This window comes from Ascaphus truei, chromosome 2 (genome assembly GCF_040206685.1).
Source record: "Ascaphus truei isolate aAscTru1 chromosome 2, aAscTru1.hap1, whole genome shotgun sequence".
Lineage (NCBI taxonomy): Eukaryota > Metazoa > Chordata > Amphibia > Anura > Ascaphidae > Ascaphus > Ascaphus truei.
In genome coordinates, this window is record NC_134484.1 from 61,910,927 (window position 1) to 61,935,666 (window position 24,740).

At 45.9% G+C, this 24,740-nt stretch overlaps 1 protein-coding gene across 1 annotated transcript in view; it reads right to left on the reverse strand.

Annotated features, from left to right (window-relative positions):
• FZD6 (frizzled class receptor 6) overlaps positions 1–6,550 on the reverse strand; it is a 53,905-nt gene extending 47,355 nt beyond the window's left edge. Inside the window, exon 1 of the mRNA XM_075582560.1 lies at positions 6,392–6,550. The gene's annotated coding sequence lies outside the window, so the exon portion shown is untranslated. The remainder of the gene's footprint in view (positions 1–6,391) is intronic.
• Between the last annotated feature and the right edge of the window lie 18,190 nt (positions 6,551–24,740).

The window sequence follows — 24,740 nt, forward strand, 5'->3', positions numbered from 1 at the left end:
AAAGTTTATAAGTAAAAAGGTACTGTGCCTCTTAGAAATTTACAATGTCTTCAAACTATTGTACTATCAAACTACAAACTATTGCATCCACTATTAACTTTGGGGAAGGAGTGACCTACAGTATTAACAATGGTTCAATTTTTAATGAAGAACTTTGTTTGTATACCAGGGTCGGCACCTTGTGACTGAGGGCTTTAAACTCCGGTACCAAAGTTCTAGACAAGCAGCTCTATACGGCACCAATTCTCCGGCACTTCTCCTGTATACGCCATCGCAGGAGTGGCAAACTCAAGTCCTCAAGGGCCACCAACAGGTCAGGTTTTAGAGGATATCCCTGCTTCAGCACAGGTCTTCAACTGAACCACTTGTGCCTCAGCAGGGATATCCTTAAAACCTGACCTGTCGGTGGCCCTTGAGGACTGGAGTTGGCCACTTGTGTTCGAATGCCCGTAAAGCTCCATTTACCCAATGGAGCTTTCTGTGCAATAGTGCCAGATCAGCGCCATCTCAGTTTAAAGAGCACGGGCCTCTAAAAGTAAACTGCGTATGCAAAATAATATGTAAACATGGTAATGTGTCTAAGGACAGATCTGATAAGAACAACTTAGCGGGTGTAAGCTCTGAGAGGAGATCCTATATATAGTGCACGCTTAACAATAGTGGGAGGGTCATAAAAATTAACCTTTAATATGGATATTAAAATAATGGAGACTTACAACTGTACTCTATTTCAACACACAAACATAAGTTGCGACATTGACCAACAACTAAATGTGATTAAACAAAGTGACTAAACATAACAAAATCTGAGCAGCCTATATATTTATGTATACATCTATAGGAGACAGAAAAGAATGGAGATAATATATTCCAGATCTGACCTAGGTGTGTATTAATTATACAAAAATTGATACTTAGTCTACTTGTTATGGTTTAGATGAATGATGTGTACATAAAATCGCTCATTTAACCGCGAGAGCGAGGCAGACAGACTACAGTGTACGTCTCCCTTGCTTCTCGCTGTAGCAGGGCTTTATCCCAGTTTCCCCTCCTGATGTTTTGGGGGGAATACTGTCAATCCCTTGAAAACTCAAGCGTTTTGATGTTACCCTCAAACAGATCTCTTACGTGGCATGAGATAGGTGTATCTATACAGTTGCAGATGGAAGCCACATGCTCTGAAATTAGTCTTCTGAATTGCCTCCTAGTTTTTTCTACATGCAGTATATATTTCATGCCACATTCACATGTGGCCATGTAGATTATTCCTACTGTCTTACAGTTAGATGTTTAATAACAACATTCTTTACTCCGTTTGGTCAGTGAAGTTGTTACTTGTTTTGGAGGTGGTCACATGCTTTGCAGCCGTCACATTTAAAAACAGCCTTTTGTGTTTCTATAGCCACGCAAGGTTGCTGCATTAAGCATTCCTTCCTTTCACCGATCTTACTACATTTCATCGCTTTGCCTTACTATAGCACTACTGGTAATAAAAACTATACCAAATTACCACAAAGTTCCTAAGCTTACTCATTGAATTAGGGGGAGGATATACAGCTCAACCCCGTTATAACGCGATGCAAGCGTGGCTCCCAATCTCTGTATTTATGAATACTTTACAACACGATTATTGGTATCTTAAATACTTTATTGTACATTGCATACAATTGTACATTATTTCTAATGAGATCCGCTTATAACGCGATGTGATTCTTTGGACCCAAAGCACAGCGTTATAACGGGGTTGCGCTGTACTATATCATTGCACTGCTGTCAAACTGGACGAGACAACAGTTACTGCCATTAGAGGCTGCTTAGATTTTATGTTATGTATAGTCACTTTTTGAAGTGAAACTTCTTTAAATGGCAGCTAGTAAATTTTTATGGAACAAAACTCCTTCATGGAGATGAAAATGTGCCAGCTGCTCATGCGCAGAAGCGTCCGTTGAATCGCACGCAAGTGTAGACGTGGCGGTCACCGCCAGCACAGAGGCGTGAACACACGCTTAAAACGGCTGTAGTGTGTGTGTGTGTGTGTGTGTGTGTGTGTGTATACACATACCCAAAGAAAAGGAACAGTGATATTAGAGCAATTTCCAGCGAGTACAAATACAGGTATAGAAGTGCAAATCGCCAGTTTTTATTACAAATGGTACATTTGTAAAAAAAAAAAATTGCCAAGAGCAAAAGATGCAAGGTATGTAAACGTAGCGCACATGAATTCTATATAGATTATTATAATAGTCACTGTAATGATTATAACAATGTGTGTGCCGAGCACGCGCAATGTAAGTGAAACTTCTTTGCATTTTGTCACCGAAATTGTATTTTGATTTATACGATTTTGATTGAATGAAAGACTTTAGAGTAACGGCATTTAGATACTCAACTAAATAATGATACATATGTTTTGGATTGTAAAGTATCTAAAATGCCGTAAATCTCAAAAGTCTTTCATTCAATCAAAATCATATAAATCAAAATACAATTTCGGTGACAAAATGCAAAGAAGTTTCACTTACAATGCGCGTGCTCAGCACACACCCACTCTTTTTAATCACATTAAGTTGTTGGTCACTGTCACAACTTGTGTTTATATGTGTGTATGTATTGAAATACTCTTCACTAAGCTATAGAGTACAGTTGCATGTCTCCATTATTTTTAATATCCATATTAAAGGCTAATTTTTATTCCCATCCCACTATTGTTAGGCGTGCGCTATTACAGGATCTCCTCCCTGGGCTTACACCCGCAAAATTGTTCTTATCAGGTTTATTAGATCCTAAGCAGCACCCTTTATGGATTTCTTTCTACATCAGGTAAGCAAGACGACCCAGTTATTAACTGGACGTATATCTGTACATGGACTGAACTACTTGGGGAAAAAAAAATATGTCAGCTGCTGAGAATTCAAAGTTTCTACTGTACTCAAGGTCAAAATAAACATAACAAAATGCCCTTGATATGAGATATCAGGTCTTCCTTTCCAGTAACTTCCCATTCACTCATCCAATTCTAAAAACAAACTTAATGTCTGTAAATATGTATTTCTATATATGCATCTATAAAACAGCCACCGTGCATGCAGAACATAGAGCAGCGGTGCGCAAAGTGGGGGGCGCGAGACTCGCTGCGGGGGGCGCCGGGTTTACAGAGGCCCCCGCACGCTTCCCGTAGGCATTTAAATTAATGCCGGGGGAGCTGCAGGGCCTCTGTAAACCTTACTTACCTTGATTAAGACGCTCCTGGGGAAGTGTCGCCATGGCAACACTGCGTCAAATGACGCTGCGGGTCATGTGACGTCACGTTGCCATGACGCCAGGACGTCTGAATCAATGTAAGGGGGGTGGGGGGGCGTGCGAGGAGAGGGGGAAAGCCAGAGGGGGGGCGCAGGTGAAAAAGATGTCCGTTAGCCACAACCTGTGCAGCTAGGAAGGAAAACACCGAAGGGACCGTCTCCAGGCTCCATTCCCGTGACTAGCGCTATACACATTAGAATGTTATTACGCTCCAAAATGTTAAACCTAAACATGTAATAATAAACATGTTGAATAGCTGAGGAAAGATACAGTCAAATGTAGGTACTACAGAGAGAAAAACCTAAATAAAAAAAAAGTGTCTGCACTAACAGACAGTAAAACACAGTAGGAATGTTAGTTGACACGTCCCTAATTGTAATTTTCAAAGCGTCAGGGGAGTTCGTCTCGAAGTCATAGAATAGAAAAAATATCATAGTGCAAAAATGTTTAAACAGTGAAAAAGGTGAAAATTCATCCAAAATGACTACTCACATTTTAAGTAACCAATTTAGACAGTCATCCAACTTAAGGGGTGGATGCGCCCTATGTGTAAACAGCAGCCACCAATCACAACGGTCGATGTGGGCACTCATAGGTAGCGGTTGACGGATATCCCTGGGGCTCGCGATTCCTCTGGGTACTCGGTCACCTCCGCTCTCTCTGGAAACACTTTAATCCACACCGGAGCTTTCGTCCCTTCACTTCCGGCACGCCGAGAGCCTCCCAGAGGAAGTCGCCAGAGAGAGCGACGAAACGCGTACAGTGTTCCAGTCCAACAGCCACGAGAAGGGGAACACGTGAACTCCACTGTTACCATCTGATCCGGAAGTCCCCGGCGCACCGGAAGTGACGCAGCGGGAGCCTGGGAGGCTCTCGGCGTGCCGGAAGTGAAGGGACGAAAGCTCCGGTGTGGATTCAAGTGTTTCCAGAGAGAGCGGAGGTGACCGAGTACCCAGAGGAATCGCGAGCCCCAGGGATATCCGTCAACCGCTACCTATGAGTGCCCACATCGACCGTTGTGATTGGTGGCTGCTGTTTACACATAGGGCGCATCCACCCCTTAAGTTGGATGACTGTCTAAATTGGTTACTTAAAATGTGAGTAGTCATTTTGGATGAATTTTCACCTTTTTCACTGTTTAAACATTTTTGCACTATGATATTTTTTCTATTCTATGACTTCGAGACGAACTCCCCTGACGCTTTGAAAATTATCCACGAGAAGACAAGTGAAACAGTCTTTTTTCAAGGCTTGTAGTTTATTTTGAGGTTTTTTTCACCTTACATATGCACTTTAAATAGTGCACGTGCACTATCACTGTTTTTTTGCATTGTCACTGATTGTATTTATCACAATATCACTGTCACAATAGTGGTCGTTGTTATTATTATATTTTAGGTTTGTTTTGAGCGCTACTGTTATTGTTTTCCTCACGTCCCTAATTGTACCCAGATAACATTTCAATCATTCTCTCCAGTGAGATTTCTCTTCTGCAGTACAATGGGATTGCGCTATAACAGTATGTTAGCTGCGTTAGCAGCTCCCAGGAATTATATTTCCATGGCCACCGTCCTGCACCCAGCAATCAAAATGCTTAAAAAAAAAAAGTTGTAGTAGCACTGTGCTTGATTAGTACCTGTTGAAATTACATTCATTTCAGAAATATTTATACAATTCTTATTTAGCATTTATAATACGCCAACATATTCCATAGCACGGTACAACAGGTGAGCAGTAGGTACACAAACAGAATGACAAAACTTGAACTCTGTGGCCAGGGCAAACTTGAAAACGAGAAGCAACTCAATGTATTACTTCCTGGTAAAACATTTGATTAAATAAAAATAAATAAAAAGTAGGAACAAATTATTGCAAACCGATACAAAAAGGTGCTGAGGGCCCTGCCTACGATCCCCTGTGTACAAGTCAGGAAGGCAGAGTCTTCCTAAATAAAATCAATTATTCCTTCAAATAAAGCGGGCTATAGCTTTGTAAATAAGAACGTAGTGTTACTCCTAGTTTGGAAATAACAAGCAGCAGCCCCTTTGCCATTGTACTGCCTCTGCTAAAACTGCTCATGCAGCTGAACAAGAACAAAATTAATGCGCTTGTTTCTTTCATAAATCGGGTGTGATTTTTTTCCCCCCCAGACTGGTTTTGAATCGGAATCTTTGACACTTCATCTTATCCTATAATATTTGTATTAAATATTCGCTAGGGCCATGAGTAATTAGTACCCTCTTTAATTGAAGCGACGAAGAAAATAGCGGTGCTGTGTCCGATTTTTAATAATTTCTACCTTCAGTAGTGGAGAACACTATGCTAAAAAGAAGATTTATACAGTACGTGAACTACACAGACAAAAAAAAGGGGAGAACCTTGTTTTAAAAAAAAAAATTGTTTTAATAAAAAAAAAAGTTTACATTTTCTTTAACAAAAAAGTGGAACTGCGAGTTTGTAAACAACAAAAAGTACATAAATAACATCCCCTAAATGAAAACACATTTTGAAGGCTATTCATCAAACGCCTCACAGATGGCAATGGGATTTTATTTTATAGCAAATCTTCTGCTATTTTTGCACCAGTACTGCACTAGATCTACATAACACACATTTCTGGTGATCAAAAAGTTTCACTGACACAATACAAGGGCAATAATATAGCATCTTATGTTTTATATACAAACAAATAGGTCTCAGCCGGGCTGGTTTTACTTTTAATCCTCGTGCTATTTGTTGCACCTGTTTGCTCCAAGAATTCTAGAAGCTTGATTCCAACTCTCACTGCCCCCAATTCCCTCCCATTGTCCCCTGCGCTGTTCTGTGCACCCAATTCCCTCCCATTGTCCCCTGTTCTGTTATTTGTGCCCTCAATTCCCTCCCAGTGTCCCATGCTCTGTTATCTGTGCCCCCAATTCCCTCCCCTTGTCCCCTGGCGCTCACTCTCTCTCCTGTAGTTGCGCTCTTGCTCTGTCAGTGCCTCCTCCCCTCCCCTCCCTGCTACATACTGCAGGGATCAGAGCTCCAGCATAGAAGGCTCAGTGCCTGCCTGTAACTTCACTCACTACAATGTGTTACACCTCACTCTTACCTCTGCAAACCGGGGCTGAACAGCTACATCCAGGGCACGCTTCCTCTGCCTCCCCCGCAATAGGAACACACACACAGGTACTGAGACCTCTCCACACTCTGCACCAGACTTGTCCCTCTGCCAGCCTGACTGTTCACCAGTTCCTGAAATTCATCTGTAAGCCCTCCTTCCATTGGCCAACCCAGCCCCCTCCTGGTTGGCCACTGCACTTTCCCTGTTGATTCGTTAATGCAGTGTTTCTCTGCCAGGTTTCCATGCCACCCAGGGGTGCCTCAGACTAACCTTGAAGGTGCCTTGAGAAAAGAAAAAAGAATTGTGTGTGCTTTAAGTGTATTAACCCAGATGGGGGGGGGGGGGGCGGGGGGTGTGTGTGTGTGTGTGTGTGTGTGTGTGTGTGTGTGTGTGTGTGTGTGTGTGTGTGTGTGTGTGTGTGTGTGTGTGTGTGTGTGTGTGTGTGTGTGTGTGTGTATATATATCGCAAACATTTAAATGATGCTTTTTATCTGTGCAAAATGCCCTGTTGAAGCTAAATTCAAATGTAGTCCATGTTTTAGAAATCTGCAAAACAGAACAAACTATATTGTAATGTGACCGTGGATTCATTTTTTTTCTAACAGGTTAATAAACGGAGGAGCGGGACTTAGAAATAGGACTTTTCTCTAATAACCTTCATTTTGACAAGCAATTCAGATATCTTTTCTGCAGTGCATAAAAATGTACGTGTCTATGCAAGTTTATTAAAAATAAAAATATAAAGCTGCGTGAAATGTTTATTATATGTTAATTTTACGTTTTCCTCCGCTAAAGCTTGCACTTCAAAGGATGTGCTGCCGTGTTGCATTCAGTCCATGTGCTGCACACGAATGTTTTGAAAATGCAGACGTTTTGTACATGGGTAAAAGTGAGGTCTATTGCTGGTTATTAGAAGTGGTCCAAGTTTAGTGGTATAGCTAAAAAAAAAAATTATTTGTGTAGCAGATTTACTGCTATTTTCTCATTGACAAACCAATAGTTTCACTTAATTGTTTTTAAACTCTTTCTTTATTGAAAACTTTAGGAGTTTTTCCAAAAACACACAAAGGGAAGGTGAGAAGGAGTTACAGGAAGAAGAAAGGGATGTGGGAAAGATGGGGGTGTGCAGGGCCGGCTGGATGGCGGTTCCATCAATCAGCCTGCATGCCACGTCAAGGCTTACAAATGCTTTGGCCAAAGGGTTTAACAAAATACCCTTTTTCATGAGATTATTATTTTATCTTAGCCTGACTGGTAGGAGCGCAGGAATCGTTCTTTTTGTTTTTCTATGTGTAAGGCCTATCTTTTTACCTGCAGCAAACTTCTATAGGGAGGAGCGCGGTATTATGTACTGGTTCCATTGATGCCACTGCACTGAGCCCCCGCGGTAACAGAGACCCCCGTGCAGGACCTCTGTAACTCTTACCTTCTCCTTCGCCATCTCCTCCTGCAGGGTTACGATGATCAGACGTCCCGGTTTTTACGGGATTGTCCCGCTTTCCCGACAACTTTTTTAAAAGTCCAAAAACATCCCGGTTTTCCACAACGATCGCAAATGCGCTGCCGGCAAGAGCCGATTGCGCATGCTCACCCGGCAGGAGCTCATCCTGTGCACGCGCAATCTGTTCTTGTCAGCTGCGCATGCGTCATCGATGTGGGTTGTTCGCGCATGCTCGGTCCGCTCCGACTGTTCACGCATTTGCAGTCGGCGCGGGCCTTTCGTGCACGTGCAAAAATTGTTTCAGGTTTGACTGGGGAAAAATGGTTGCCCTATCCACTGTTCCTCATCATGGCGCCGCGACGTCAAATGGCGTCACGTTGCCATGTCACGTGACATCGTGACGCCATGTGCCATGATGAGGGACCGTGCAAGAAGAGATGGCAAAGGAGAAGATAAGAGATCCCGCACCACACATCTGCACCGAGCCCCGCAGTATTCCCAGCCGCCACTGGGGGCATGGTACATATCCTATACATTTTTACAATATCAATAAGTACAGTAAAACATTCTCTGGTATTAAAAGCGGGGCACACAGCTTTATAATGACTAACTGTGTCACATGTAGATTGAACTCTCCAAAAAACAAACAGAAGGTAGAATTCCCCGGTGAATATTAAATATGCCGGCGGGCTTTTCCACTTTATTTTCCAAGAAAAAATATTTTAGGAAGACTTTTTTGCTCTCTGCTTTAAGAGCACAAACATTTTGTGAATCATTTCTAAAATAAGACCCAAAAAGCTTGCATCCAGTAATGTTGTTGTATCTGACACAGAACCACTGCTTTTTCTAAGGCGCGTGGCCTCTGTGTACATGATACAAAGTAGCAGGCAATGATGCGTTTAATATCTGATACTGTATGAAGTGTTTCAAAATGACATTACTGATCTATTCTCAGTATAAAATGTATGGAGGGGTATTTATAACTCCTCTTCCAACCGGCCCACTTATTCTATATGATTTATATGTGGAATCCCTCTGAAAAAAAAACAGCAAAACCTGAGATCGCAAAAGCACTCAAACTAATCCCCATCCTGTTTTTAATATCTCCCTACAAATACATTACATCATTAAGCAGCAACATTGTTCTTGCTTAACCCCTGTTTTGCCGGAGAGGCCTGCCACCCATCTCTTTGCAATTGTTTTGCAATAAGTTGCTGGCCCTTCCGGAAAGGAAGGGGTTAAAAAGGGGCAAATGGCAGCACGTACTACCCACTATAAAGCATGGACTGTCAATGCTTGTGGTGGGGTGATATTTAACCCCTTTGCTGCTAGAGCCATATGCCCCTGGCACTGAACAGAGTTAATGTTTTGTGGTGCAGGGAAGTACAGTTGGAGCCACTGGTGATTAAGTATTCAAGGTGCACGTTTGCCTTTGCTGCTGTAACATTAAATAAGTATATTTATCCTGGGTTTCTAAATGAAAACATGCTGGGCCACATAAAAATGTTTAACTCAAAGAGAAAAACATATCTTAATTTGTCTTTGTTCATTAGAACATAAGGGCGCTAATCTTTATCACACCTTTAATCCCATTCCTGTACAGTAACTGGGAGTGGAGGTGTGCTAAAGCTTAGCATTCTTTTGTGGATCTGTGCCAAGGTATTTAAAATGTTTTAGAAGTGACCCTGTATGCCGGGGTTTCTCAGCTGGCGGCCCACGGGCCAAAAACAACCAATAAATGGCCTAGATGTGGCCCTCGGACTCTCTGCTCCTGCTAATTTCATACGAGTTGCTTAGGCCAGCGGTGTCGCAAACTGGGAGGCGGGAGAATTTCTAGGGGGGCGGGAGAATTTCTAGGGGGGGGGGCGCGGGCAGTTACAGAGGCCCCGCGCTCTTCCCCACGGCATTTAAATTAAATTCCCGGGGGAGGCGTGAGGCCTCTGTAACTAACTTACCTGCTGCCAGCCGGGTCTTCGGCGATGCGTCACCATGGCAACGTGGTGTCAAATGATGCTGCGGGGTCATGTCATGTGACGTCACACGTCACCAGGGCAACGCGTGTCAAATGACATGGCGGGGTCCCACGACGTGACATCACGTGACCCGCGACGTCATTTGACGCCGAGTCATTGGAGAGTGGGGGTGCGAACGCTGCGGCTCCCGGGCAGGGGGGCACAGCTCAAGATGTTTGCGCTCCCCTGGCTCAGGCAACTAAGTGCAGTTTTTCATACTGAAACTCACATGTAAGTTAAAGGAGCAATCTAATATAGAATTGAAGCAGGGCATCTCCGTAGCTGAACCCCATTAGTTTCAGCTCCGGAGACCCCTTACTTCTGGAGATACTTACCTCCGTGGTGCTGGTAACCATACAAGCTGACCAAGCAGGGATTTAAAGATTAAAGCTGCCACGTAGCCAATGAAAGCTACATGGGCCAATAGGAAGCTGCTTGATGACGTCACGGCTTCCCATTGGTCTGCAAGGGCAGGAAATCTCTGAAAAGCTGACATATTGTGAACTCTGGTAGCCGAGTGGACCGGTTACCGGCACCTAATTCGCAGGTAAGTATCTCCGGAAGCAGGAGGTACCCGGAGCTGAAATTAACGAGGTTCAGCTTCGGAGAACCCGTGCTCAACACTGTTTCCCCCTCCCTTCCTGGGAGATGTTGCTGCTGCTACAGGTGTTTGTTGTGCGTGCATACCTGTGAGGGTCAGGAGAGCTGAGTGGTCCGTGATCCGTGATGTTGTGGGGAACAGGAAAGGCTTTTGGTGATCTTGATGTTCAACTCAGGGTGTCAGCGCCTCCAGCTTCAGTGGGCTCCAGTATTCTCAGAGACACCCCTGCCCAAGAGACTGTAAACTCAGGCAGGGATATATGAAAAGGGATGCTTTATTGTTGCAGTCACTGCAGATGTTATGGATATCAGAGGGTCCCAGGCCTCTGGATGGTATTCTTGAGGCCTTAATCTCTCTTAACCAGCCAGCCCATGAGTGGGCCTGGCTCACTCCCAGCCGGGAGGAGCACCTGCCTCTCACACACACACACACACACACAAACACACAAACACACACACTCACACACTCACACACTCACACACTCACACACTCACACACTCACACACTCACACACTCACACACCCGCAGACTCACACACCCGCAGACTCACACACTCCACGCCTTTGAGCCCGCTCCCCGGCGCTCTCCCACTTCCCTTCCCCCCCCCCCGCCCCCCAGAGCACTCTCTCTCCGGCTCAACCCCTCCGCCCCCCACAGGCCGCTCCCCCGGCTCCCCATCCCCGAGAGCGCTCCTCCGGCTCTCTCCGCCTCTCCCTTCACCGGCTCCTACCTGCAGCCAGAGGGGAGGGAGATGCGTGGCCAGGGTGTGAGATAAATGCGCCTCCGCCGCGAGCACTGTCCGCCCAAGCTGCCCGAGAACTTCCCCCCCCCGGCCATGCCTTTCACCCCCCCCCGGCCATGCCTTTCACCCCCCCTGCCATGCCTTTCACCCCCCCTCCCCCACAAGGCCCTGCCTTTCACCCCCCCCCCCACCCGGCCCTGCCTTTCACCCCCCACCCGGCCCTGCCTTTCACCCACCCGGCCATGCCTTTCACCCCCCACCCGGCCCTGCCTTTCACCCACCCGGCCCTGCCTTTCACCCACCCCACCCGGCCTTTCACCCCACCCCGCCCTGCCTTCCACCCCCCCCACTCCACCCGGCCATGCCTTTCACCCCCCCTCCCACCCCACCCGGCCCTGCCTTTCACCCCACCCAGCCCTGCCTTTCACCCCCCCCCCCCACCCGGCCCTGCCTTTCACCCCCCCCACCTCGCCCTGCCTTTCACCCCCCCACTCCACCCATCCATGCCTTTCACCCCCCCACCCCACCCGTCCCTGCCTTTTACCCCCCCCCACCCCACCCGTCCCTGCCTTTCACCCCCCCCCCCACCCCACCCGGCCCTGCCTTTCACCCCCCGTCCCTGCCTTTCACCCCCCCCATCCCTGCCTTTCACACACCCCCGTCCCTGCCTTTCACACACCCTCGTCCCTGCTTTTCACCACCCCCCGTCCCTGCTTTTCACCACCCCCCGTCCCTGCTTTTCACCATCCCCCCGTCCCTGCTTTTCACCCCCCCCGACCCTGCTTTTCACCACCCCCCCGTCCCTGCTTTTCACCACCCCCCCGTCCCTGCTTTTCACCACCCCCCCGTCCCTGCTTTTCAACCCCCTGCCCTGCCTTTCACCCCTGCGCTACCTTTGTCCTGCCTTTCACCCCTCCCCGCCCTTCATGCCCCCCGCCCCTGCAATCCCGGGTATATCAGCTAGTATATATATATAGCAAAATAATCCACCTCTTTAAGCTAATGTGAATATATATGGTACAGATGTTACAAATGCTTGCAAAATGATGGGGCGGCGTGGCCAGAGTGCGATAATGTGACTACTCTTCCAAAGTGGTCACGTTATCGCTCCATCAGCACCATCTCGCCTTTAAAGACCAAGCATTTGTTTTCTGTTTATGCAGCTACTACTGTACATCATGGGGCACTCAAAAGGTTAATTGCCTACTGCTACAAGCTTGCCTGGTCCTTTTACTGCAGCTGGTTACATGCAGGGGGCATTAGTTGCAAAAGTAGGATAAGTGGCTGGATATTTTGCTTGAGATAACGTAGCAAGTGATGGAGTTTTGTTGTCACACACCTACTGTTAATTTAACTCAGGGGTGGCGGGCAACTCCAGTCCTTAAGGGCCACCAACAGGCCCTGATTGAGCCACCTGTGTTGAAGCAGGGATATTCCAAAAACCTGTCCTGTTGGTGGCCCATTAGGATTGGAGTTTCCCCCCACCCTTGAGTTAACTCCTCCAATGCTAGTGGACTAGTAGCATCATATCACTGTGTGCTCTGGTAGAGAACAGGGCTAGGTTTCATAAAGTGATATATTTGTATCTAGTTCTCTAACTTACAGTAGAGCGGAACAGTGTTCAACAGAAATACCAAGACTCTTGTTTATTATTTATGCGCACAGAACGGACGACGTAAACTGCAGCAATTCCATTTCAGATGGAAGAGGCCATCTTTAATAAGCCCTAGAAATATGTTAAATCCCATTTTTCTTCTTTACACACACGTTGAACAATATAATTATATATTCATCTGAGACGTGAATGTGCTCATGAGTGGTATTTTTATTTTCTGAACATAACAATAATTGGCATTATCGCTCTCTGTACAGACTCCTGCACTCTAACCAGGAATTGCTATTGCGGAGGCTTACGTCACGCGATCGCGTCACCGTATCACCGTATAAACGCAGCCTATGTCAGATTTTCTTTGTTTTGCTGTTGTTGGCAGGATGTCTCTGCAGCACAAAGCTACAAGTTTATGAGGCTCATATTAAAGGGTGTGTGACTCGTGTAAAATATAATGTTCTGATTAACTTTTTATGTTGCTGCTGCGGTTTCTGCTCCTGGAAATATAGTGAGCTTACCGCCTTGCCTAGCTCTAAAGGAGTTTATATCGAGTTGGAGATTTACATGGCTGTGCTCAGTCTCTCATACCTTTTCTGGGTGCTGGGTGCTGGGTGCTGGGTGCTGGGTGCATGCAGGTTGGACGTGGATATGCAGATAGATTAATGCTGGGCACCAGGAACTTTTATAGTACAAACTAGCTTTATTCACATCAGTGGATAATGCTCCACAAACAAGGACAGAGTTCACTTCAGACATTATCCAGTTGCAAATAATATGGTTACTCTGCTTCTTCCCCTGGTAGTTCTCACTCCTATGCTGGTAGAGGTACTTGTGCTTGTTCCCCTTAGTAATAGTTAGATTGGGAATCTCCTGCATAGTGTCAATAGTGCCCCATCTCAAGTGGGCCTCTGGTGGGAAACTGTTTCTACAACATCGAGTGGAACTATACACACCCTTCTATCTCCCTATAGGGACATCTAGGGTTGCCAGGTGTCCGGTATTGAACCGGACTGTCCAGTATTTGGACACTCTGTCCAGTAAAAAACGAGAGGTACTGTAATACTGGACATGTATGTGTCTGGTATTTTCCTCTCTGGATATAGGACCTCATGCAGTAAGCACCAAAAAGCCGTTTTTCAACATTTTCTTGCCAATATTGCCTCTCTGATTCAGTAAGCGCCGATAAGCTCCAACAATCGGCATTTTTTATAGCCAAAAAAAACTTTTCGGCAGCCGGGTGCTGATAAGCCACTTTTCGCCACTTTTTGAAACGCGCTCAATTCTAGTAGTCCTGATCAGTTTTTCGCTTCTGATCGGCACTCTAGAATTGAGATTTTTACGGTAATCCGGCCTGCCAACTATAGTAGGCAAGTTGGTGGTGGAGAAGCATCGGCAAGGCCTTTTTCCTGGCTGGGATTGATGCCGGGGTCTCCAGAGCTGATACCCATTAATACCAGCAACGGAGCCCCCCGGCATGCATCCGAGGCAGGAAAAATGCATTTAAAGCCCACTTCATTACTTTAGCGGCTAACCGCTAAGGCAATGAAGGGGTTAACCAGCCATGCCAGGTTTATTGTGGGTAGCGGGGGTGGGTGAAGGGGGTATTTGGCCCTTGGTGGCTGTTTAGGGCTTGCGGGGGGGGGGGTTGCGGGTGGACTTAACCCCTTCATAACCTTAGCAGTTAATACCGCTATGGTCATGAAGGGGTTAAGCCCTCCCGCTACACACATAATTAAAAAAAAAAAAATATATATATATATATATATATATATATGTATATGTAAAAATAAATATATATATATATATATATATATATATATATCTATATCTAGATCTAGATCTAGATATATATTACACCAACAACCCCTATACCCCCCTAACATACAGTGCATATATGCACAGCAATGATACTATAGGCCGGCGGTGGCCCTCGGGTGTTACCCACAGGTGTCCCCGCAAGCCTGCAGTACCAATTCTGTGCCCCCCAAAAATAATTTAAAAACACATATATACTTATAAATAAATACACCCCCCCCCCTAACACATACAGTATAGTAATGGGCACAATTACTATTATACACAAATGGATAATAGTGCATTTGCCCATTTAAAATATATAAAGAACAATATATACATTAAATACATATTGCACCCTTGTCCGGCTGCCACGATGAAGGCCATCCTCATCTTCATCAACGTCCATGCCCCCTCCGATGCTGCAAAACATAAACAAGAATAAAAAGAGCCAATGTAATGTCCCCTAACCCCTTAATCACCATAGCGGTTATTAACCGCTACAGTCATTAAGGGGTTAACCCACCCCAACCAACCACTCGGGAGGCCTAAATACCCTCCCCCACTACCCACCCCATGAGGTCTAACCACCCTCACCCACTACCCAGGCGGGAGGCCTACCCACATACCCTGGGGGCCAATACCCCCTTCCCCCACCCCCAGTACCCACAATAAAAACAATACACAGCCCCACAATAAACATCATTATATTTATTAAATAACCCACCCCCTGTGCCCCCCCCATAAATACATGATTTATTATTTTACATACAGGGTTTGTACCCCAGGCCCACGGGAGTCCCTGGTGGGCCTGACGGGTGTCCGTAGACCTCACAGTAGCCCAGCACCAGGTTTCAAACAGGGTCTGGAGGCCTACGGGTGGTCCCCACCAGGCGCCGTGGTCTGTGCCCCTTTGAGTAGGTGGCACAAATGCCAACGTTTCGGTCCTCACATGGGGACCTTGAGAAATGTTGGCATTTGTGCCACCTACTCTAATACAATCTTTTTGAAAATTTCCTCTGAGTGCTGTCTCGTTCCTACTGCGTTGCTGCGGCTGCACCACTGCTGTGAGGAACACCCCTGCATATATATGGAGCAATCCCTTCTCAGCCGGGCAGAGAGCAGCAGCAGCAGCAGCAGCAGCAGCAGCAGCAGCAGCAGCGTCTCCCACACATGCAGCAGCTGGGAGGGGCCGGGAGAGTCAGGCAGGATCCCCCCTCTGCGGTAAAAAACATCTCTAAATCCTCATTGAAGTCTTTGCTGTGTGTATTATATATATGCAAGTGATCCAATGCTAGGTTTGTAAATTGTGTGAGAAACGAGGAAGAACAGAACCTTGTGGCGTTGCAGTACCACAGGAAAATCTACTACAGAACCTGCACAGACCTCCCCCCACACAGAGCTCCGGGTCTGGTATGGAGATGAATATGGGAAACAGCTTGGTATCAAGAGGGCACGCTGTGGGAAAGTAACGCGCCAGCACCAGTGAGACGTGAGTGCCTGGGAAGAAGATCTCCTGGAAGAGCAACAGCTGATTTCCTGTAAAGAAGATCCCTAGAAGACTAAGCAATATTCAAACAAGTCCTTATAAGCTACGTTCGTGAGTCCCAGAGAGGATTAAATGCTCATAATTATATGATCAGTGTAAGCGCATATCTTACCATTTTTATATTTATATAATTATAGATATACTGCCCTATGATCCCTTTTTGTGTTTTCTCTTTCCCTTTTTCCACTTGCGCTTAGGTCACTCTTCTCCATATATATATATATATATATATATATATATATATATATATATATACAGTGTTCGACAATTAATTATAACTACACGCCCGTGGCGTGGATTTAGGCCGCTGGCGAGCCGTTGCTGCGGCTCTATGAATTCCCCTGCTCGCGCCAATTTTTTTTAATAAATAAATAATCCCCCTCCCTGATTGGGTTAACGCAGGGAAGAGGGCCGGCAGGCAGCGCTGGGTTAGCCCCTTCCCCCGATCTCCTCTCCCTCCTGCCCCTGATCTCCTCCCCCCCCTGCCCTGGGGTGTCCGCCACCTGGGATGCGGGAGATGGGGGGGTGTTGTGTTGCGCGGTTGTGCACGTGGGTGGGGTGGTGGTGGTTCCCGCTCCCGTGCTTGCCCGCTTCCATGTGTTGCCCCGCTCCCATGCTTGCCCGCTCCTGTGCTTGCCCGCTCCCATGTGCTGCCCCGCTCCCATGCTTGCCCGCTCCCGTGCTTGCCCGCTTCCATGTGCTGCCCCGCTCCCATGCTTGCCCGCTCCTGTGCTTGCCCGCTCCCATGTGCTGCCCCGCTCCCGTGCTTGCCCGCTCCTGTGCTTGCCCGCTCCCATGTGCTGCCCCGCTCCCATGCTTGCCCGCTCCCATGTGCTGCCCCGCTCCCATGCTTGCCCGCTCCCATGTGCTGCCCCGCTCCCGTGCTTGCCCGCTTCCATGTGCTGCCCCGCTCCCATGCTTGCCCGCTCCTGTGCTTGCCCGCTCCCATGTGCTGCCCGCTCCCATGCTTGCCCGCTCCCATGTGCTGCCCCGCTCCCGTGCTTGCCCGCTTCCATGTGCTGCCCCGCTCCCATGCTTGCCCGCTCCTGTGCTTGCCCGCTTCCATGTGCTGCCCCGCTCCCGTGCTTGCCCACTCCCGTGCTTGCCCGCTCCCATGTGCTGTCCCGCTCCCATGTGCTGCCCTGCTCCCATGTGCTGCCCTGCTCCCATGTGCTGTCCCGCTCCCGTGCTTGCTCGCTCCCATGTGCTGCCCCGCTCCCATGTGCTGCCCCGCTCCCATGTGCTGCCCTGCTCCCATGTGCTGCCCTGCTCCCATGTGCTGTCCCGCTCCTGTGCTTGCCCGCTCCCATGTGCTGCCCCGCTCCCATGTGCTGTCCCGCTCCCGTGCTTGCCCGCTCCCATGTGCTGCCCCGCTCCCGTGCTTGCCCGCTCCCATGTGCTGCCCTACTCCCATGTGCTGCCCCGCTCCCATGTGCTGCCCCGCTCCCGTGCTTGCCCGCTCCCATGTGCTGCCCTACTCCCATGTGCTGCCCGCTCCCGTGCTTGCCCGCTCCTGTGCTTGCCCGCTCCCATGTGCTGCCCCGCTCGTGTGCTTGCCAGCTCTCTCTCTCTCTGTCACCCACACTCTCTCACACTCTGGATCTGGATATCTTATTTACCCTATATATCTTAACTGCCCTATACTACACTGAAATAACCTATACTGCTTTCTTCCAGATCTGACTCAAGCTTCACATGGAAGACATCGGAACCCCCCCTAACCCAGAAGACAGGTAGGAAAACATCCCCTCCAATGTATAACATTGCGGGAATGAGGGAACTGCGGATCAGGTAAGATCCCAGGCGGGATTGCTGCTTTAGATATTGTGAAGCGGGGATGTCCAGACACTGGTTAAGGGGTTCAGGAAACTAGTCATTCACACCTGGCTTTTATTTCTAGATCCGACATACACACACACACACACACACACACACACACACACACACACACACACACACACACACACACACACACACACACACACACACACACACACACACACACACACACACACACGTAACAAGGACTAATTGTAGTATAATGTAATACAATAAATACATTTATGTCAAAAACGAATGTTCTGACTAGGAATTTATTAAATGTATTTTATTAATATATTTTATTTTAAAGCGGGTTGGGGGCGGGACTAGGGTTGGGGGCGGGACTAGGGGCAGGGTTGGGGGCGGGACTAGGGGGCGAGTAGATTTTTTGGTTCGGCGAGTAGATTTTTTGGTTCGGCGAGTAGATTTTTGGGTGATTTGTCGAACTCTGTATATATATATATATATATATATATATATATATATATATATATATATATATATATATATATACATATATATATATATATATATACACTCCATGTGAATGGATATTCCAGGCAAAAGGTGACACATTGTGTGCTCATTTGATGTCATTTCCCAGAATCCCTTGCTGCAGTGGGAGCACTGTATGCGAGGTGATAATGGTTGAAAGGCAGGGTTGCAGACCTGTCTAAGACATGTGAATGTGCTCACAAGTGATATTCTTTATTGGCTATATGCTAACGGTAGAGCTTTTCTGTCGCCTTTTTCACCCACCATAACTTAAAATGTATGTGTAATAGTTGTCCTATGGACTGGTGAAAAAAAAGTGTTAAAGCCCTGAAGGGGTTAAATAAAGCATGAGCTTATGTGAGTAGTGCAATTAAAATCTGGCTAAAGCCAGTATCATACTTACCTTTACTTATAGAGGTAAACTGGGTGCACAAATTCCCTGGTGTGAATATAATAAAACTTACACATATATCTCTCTGTCAGCCTTACACATTCACCCACCATTCAATGGAGGGTGATGTCCAGACTGACACTGGGGTGTATTATACTGCACTAATTGGAAAATTGGTAGGGGCTTGGTAACTGCTATGTAAAGCAGATGAGCCAATAAACCTACCCCTCGGGCCTTCAACTCTTCCATCCAGGGCATTATTGGCCACTAATGCCCTGTTCTTCAGGGATTATTACTTAAATATGCATTTAGTGTAGGCACCTGCTGAAATGGCGGTTACCTAGACCAGATTAGCCAGCTTGAATAATGTATTGATCAAAAGATGCTACTAAATGACTCCTTTGTTATTAGACTTGGGATCAAAATGTAGCATTCCACTAATACATTGCAAATCCTGGTCTCCTCCCTAATTGGTTTGAATGTTTGTTTTCCATAAATACAAGGCCAATTATTTTCCTAGCTGCGTACTCGATATAGGGAGGAGAGCAGAACTTGTGCGTTTGTTTTCCAAATACCATCATGCTTTGGTAACTGCTCATGGCTCTAAGGGTAAAAGGGGACGATAGACAGCACTCTGATGGTGTTAAATATATGCAATTGCAGGGTGCACGGAACAAAAGGGGACCCTTATTCCCCTGTATAGTACTAACAAATCTACGTAAGTTCCAGCACTCACTGTCTAATAGCTAAATGATGAAAACAGTTGTAATGCAGAATAAACATTTAATAATAAAATGAACCAGAAATAACTCAAATGTGTTTGCAGAAACCAGTATCACAAATGGGCATGTCACAAAGTGAGGGGTGGGGGGGGGGGGGAAGAAGGAAAAGGGGAAAAAACATGAAACACAAGGAATATACACAAAAAAACGGAGAACGGAAAGTATGCTAGGGGGGCGACGTTTCGAGGGACTACCTCTTCATCTGGCCCATTCCCCCTGGTCCAAAAGGACCGAGAGGTACTTCCCTAAGCCTCCCTTCCCCTATACCTGGTCAAATCAGACACCCCTGAAAATAGCTAGTAAACATATAGTGTAAGCTAAATACAGCTAAACAGCTAATAGCAGGGCAGCAAGAATCCACTAATGGTACAGTTAAAGCTGAACACAGCTTGCAAGAAAGCAGCTTGCAAATGAGCACAAAGAGTCCACACAGTCAGTGAAAGGTTAATGAGAAAAATAAATGAAGTGGTCAAACCCTCAGTGGCTCTGCTCCTTCAGCTGCTCGTGTGGAGTGAGGGACTGAGGGTTTGACCACTTCATTGTCTCTGTAAAGCGCTACGTAAAAACTAGCAGTGCTATACAAGAACATGCTATTATTATTATATTATTATTACATATTTTGGCACAAAAAAAAAAAGACCTGCACGTACAGCAAAAACACAAGTGGAAGGGAGTTTTTTTTACAGTACACTCAAACAAAATGAGTTTCTAAACATGACCTACATGTAACTCCAAGAAAGTGAGTCAACTTAAGTGTGAAATCCATAGAGCTCGTGGGCATATCACTCACAGCTGACAGCTGAGAGAGACAAAGGCTTTCCCCCAGGGTGTCTGCGGTGAAAACCTTTATTCAGGAGAGTAAGGACATGAAGAAGAAAAAAAAAACAGTTTAAAACACCAGCTCCTTTTTAAACTGATTATTGGATTCAAGGTATGCAGCACAATGATGTACCAACGTAATGAAAGAGCAAATAGATATTTGTTTTGACGCATTACTCCCTTTTCCATTTGTGTTTGCGTTAAATATAAGAAAAAGATTCCTACGTGTAACGCAAATTGTTGGCCCGGAAAGTTTACGCCACTTCAGACTTGGCAGACACAAAATAAATGCAGAGATGCAGAATTTGATGCCTCTTTATAATCTGTGCGTCATGTAACTCATCCCTAAATCCCCTTGTTGACACGCCCTAAATCTCATGCTGACACACATATGACAAACATTGGGGCAAAAGTTGATGTGAAGAAGCTGTAGATAACACCAACATTGTGTAGCATTCCCAGTCCACATAAGCCAGAGCCACCAGGTATCATCTGCAGGTCACTGAAATGCTTCTTAGTGAAGGGCCAACAGAGAATGCAGCTACATGTGGGAAAACGGTGCTTATTCTTCACATAAGCTAAAAGGGTTAATATAGTTAAAGAAGATGATTACCTATTTTTTTATGGGAGGAGTTACAAGACACATATTATAATGATATATATATATATACAGTTAGGTCCGGAAATAATTGGATACTGATACAAGTTTTATTATTTCGGCTGTGTACCAAAATAAATTCAAGTTACAGTTAAATAATGAATATGGGCTTAAAGTGCAGTCTATCCGTTTTAATTTGAGGGTATTCACAACCAAATTGGAGGAAGGGTTTAGGAATTACATCTCTTTAATATGTAGCCCCGTCTTTTTCAAGGGACCAAAAGTAATTGGACAATTGACTCAAAAGCTGTTTCATGGACAGGTGTGGGCTATTCCTTTGTTATTTCAGCATCAATTAAGCAGGTAAAAGGTCTGGAGTTGATTCCAGGTGTGGCATTCGCATTTGGAAGCTGTTGCTGTGAACCCACAACATGCGGTCAAAGGAGCTCTCAATGCAAGTGAAACAGGGCATTCTTAGGCTGCAAAAAAAAAAGAAAATCCATCAGAGAGATAGCAGGAACATTAGGAGTGGACAAATCAACAGTTTGGTACATTCTGAGAAAATAAGAACGCACTGGTGAGCTCTGCAACACAAAAAGGCCTGGACGTCCACGGAAGACAACAGTGGTGGATGATCGTAGAATCCTTTCCATGGTAAAGAAAAACCCTGTCACAACATCCATCCAAGTGAAGAACACTCTCCAGGAGGTAGGCATATCATTATCCAAGTCTACCATAAAGAGAAGACTTCACGAGAGCAAATACAGAGGGTTCACCACAAGGTGCAAACCATTTATAAGCCTCAAGAATAGAAAGGCCAGATTAGACTTTGCCAAACAATATCTAAAAAAGCCAGCCCAGTTCTGGAACAGCATTCTTTGGGCAGATGAAACTAAGATCAACCTACAGGTTCCCAGAATGATGGGAAGAAAAAGTATGGAGAAGGCTTGGAACGGCTCATTATACGAAACGTACCACATCATCTGTAAAACACGGTGGAGGCAGTGTGATGGCATGGGCATGCATGGCTAACAATGGCACTGGGTCACTAGTGTTTATTGATGATGTGACAGAAGACAGAAGCAGCGGATGAATTCTGAAGTGTATAGGGATATATTGTCTGCTCAGATTCAGCTAAATTCAGTGACGTTGATTGGACGGCGCTGCACTTTACAGATGGACAATGACCCAAAACATACTGCGAAAGCAACCCAGGAGTTTTTTAAGGCAAAGTAGTGGAATATTCTGTAATGGCCGAGTCAATCACCTGATTTCAACCCGATCGAGCATGCATTTCACGTGCTGAAGACAAAACTTAAGGCAGAAAGACCCATGAACAAACAACAACTGAAGACAGCTGCAGTAAAGGCCTGGCAAAGCATCACAAAGGAGGAAACTCAACTTTTGATGATGTCCATGCGTTCCAGACTTCAAGCAGTCATTACATGCAAAGGATTCTCGACAAAGTATTAAAAATGAACATTTTATTTATGATTGTGTTAATTTGTCCAATTACATTTGAGCCCCTGAAATAAGGGGACTGTGTATGAAAATGGTTGCAATTCCTAAACGTTTCATACAATATTTTTGTTCAACCCCTTGAATTAAAGCTGAAAGTCTGCACTTCTATTGTATCTCAGTTGTTTCATTTCAAATCCATTGTGGTGGCGTACAGAGCCAAAATTATGAAAATTGTGTCAGTGTCCAATTATTTCCGGACCTAACTGTACATATATATATATATATATATATATATATATATATATATATATATATATATATATATATATACCCTGTGTAGAAAACCATTTGTTTGAATGTGCCTCAGATGTGCTAATTAAGCATACAGAACAACACTGTCAGGTGACTTTTTAGGCCTATATAAACCCAGTCAGAACAGCTAGTCTGCTTGCAGCCCATATCCAAGTGGCCCATTATAAATGGCATGACTACTGAACAACTGAAGTTTAAAAGGAAGTTCAAAAGAAGTGAGGAAGAAGTGGACACCCCAAGAGGCCCTGATTCCTGCATTTGAACTACGCTGGAAAGGAGGATATCATCAATATCAGACTGCATCATTACTGCTGTGATGCTGCCTTTACCATTTATATTTGCTGTGACTTCACTTCTTCTCAAATAATGCACTTCTTTTTACCAGCCTCAGTATGTCTCTAACTCCATTCATATATCTCCATCTCTCATTCCTTCACCACTTCTCTGTTCACATGAACTCCTTTCTTACCTGCGTCCTCTGACACCACACAGCTATATCCCCTGCACTAAAACACACCCCTACAAATCCTCCTCACACATTCTCTTTCTATGCATGCTTCTCCTCCTTGCTTCTGGGGATATCTCTCCCAATCCTGGTCCCTGTCTTATTCCTACATGCGCTCGTCCTCGCCTGCCAACTGCAACCTCTACTCCTTCTGATGTCAACCCCTCCAACCTCACACCCATCCCCTGTCACCCTCCCTTCTCTCTCCCTTTCTCCTGTGCCCTTCGGAATACTCGCTCCCTCTCTAACAAGTTCCTCTCTGTGCATGACTTCTTTCTCTCTCACTCCCTGCTTCTCTTTGCTATAACTGAGACCTGGCTCACTCAGTCTGACTCTGCTCTGGAAGCTGCCCTCTCCTACGGTGGCCTTTCCTTCTCCCACACTCCGCGCACTGATGGCAGGGGTGGAGGCGTGGGGCTCCTGCTCTCCTCTCTCTGTCGTTACCGAACCCTTCCTATTCCTCCATCTCTTGCTTTTCCCTCCTTTGAGGCTCACACTGTCCAGATTTTCTCTCCTCTCCCTGTCCATGTGGCGGTCATCTATCGCCCACCTACCTCTACTCATCCCCCTTCTGCCTTTCTCTCTCACTTTGAATCCTTGCTCTCTTTCTTCCTCTCCTCAGACTCCCCTGTTCTTCTCCTTGGGCACTTCAATTGCCACATTGATGACCCCTCTCTCCCTTGGGCTTCCCGCTTTCTTTCTCTAACCTCTTCTTTTGGCCTTCAACAGTGGACTGCAGCCAGCACCCACAAGGATGGCCACTACTTAGACCTGGTTTTCACTAAGAACTTCTCTCTCTCCGATTTCTCCATTTCCCCTTTCCTCTCTCTGACCATCATCTCATCTCATTCTCTCTATCTCGCTTCTCCCCTTCTCCACCTCTATCTACACCCCGGTTGTGCAGAAACCTGTGCTCTATTCACTTACCTGACTTTGAGTCCACTTTACAATCTTCCCTCTCCTCTCTCAGCTCTGCTACAGACCCCGACAACCTGGTCAGGAACTACAACTCTTGATCTACATGCCCCACTTTCTCTCTGCCGCACTCGCCCTTCTAACCCTAGACCCTGGCTAAATTCCCACACATGCATGCTGCGTTCCTCCACTCGTTCCTCTGAACGCCTCTGGAGGAAGTCTCACACTCTCGCAGACTTCCTTCACTACAAATTTATGCTATCCTGTTTCAACTCTGCCCTCTCGCAAGCTAAACAAGACTACTTTTCTGCACTAATCAACATGCACAAGTCTAACCCAAGCCGACTGTTCTCTGTCTTTGATACTCTACTCAAACCACCATCAACTGCCTCTCCTTCCTCCATCTCCGCTCAGGACTTTGCTGACTATTTTAAGGAAAAGGTGGAATCCATATGTCAGAACATCCCCTCTGTTTCTTCTTCCCATCCTA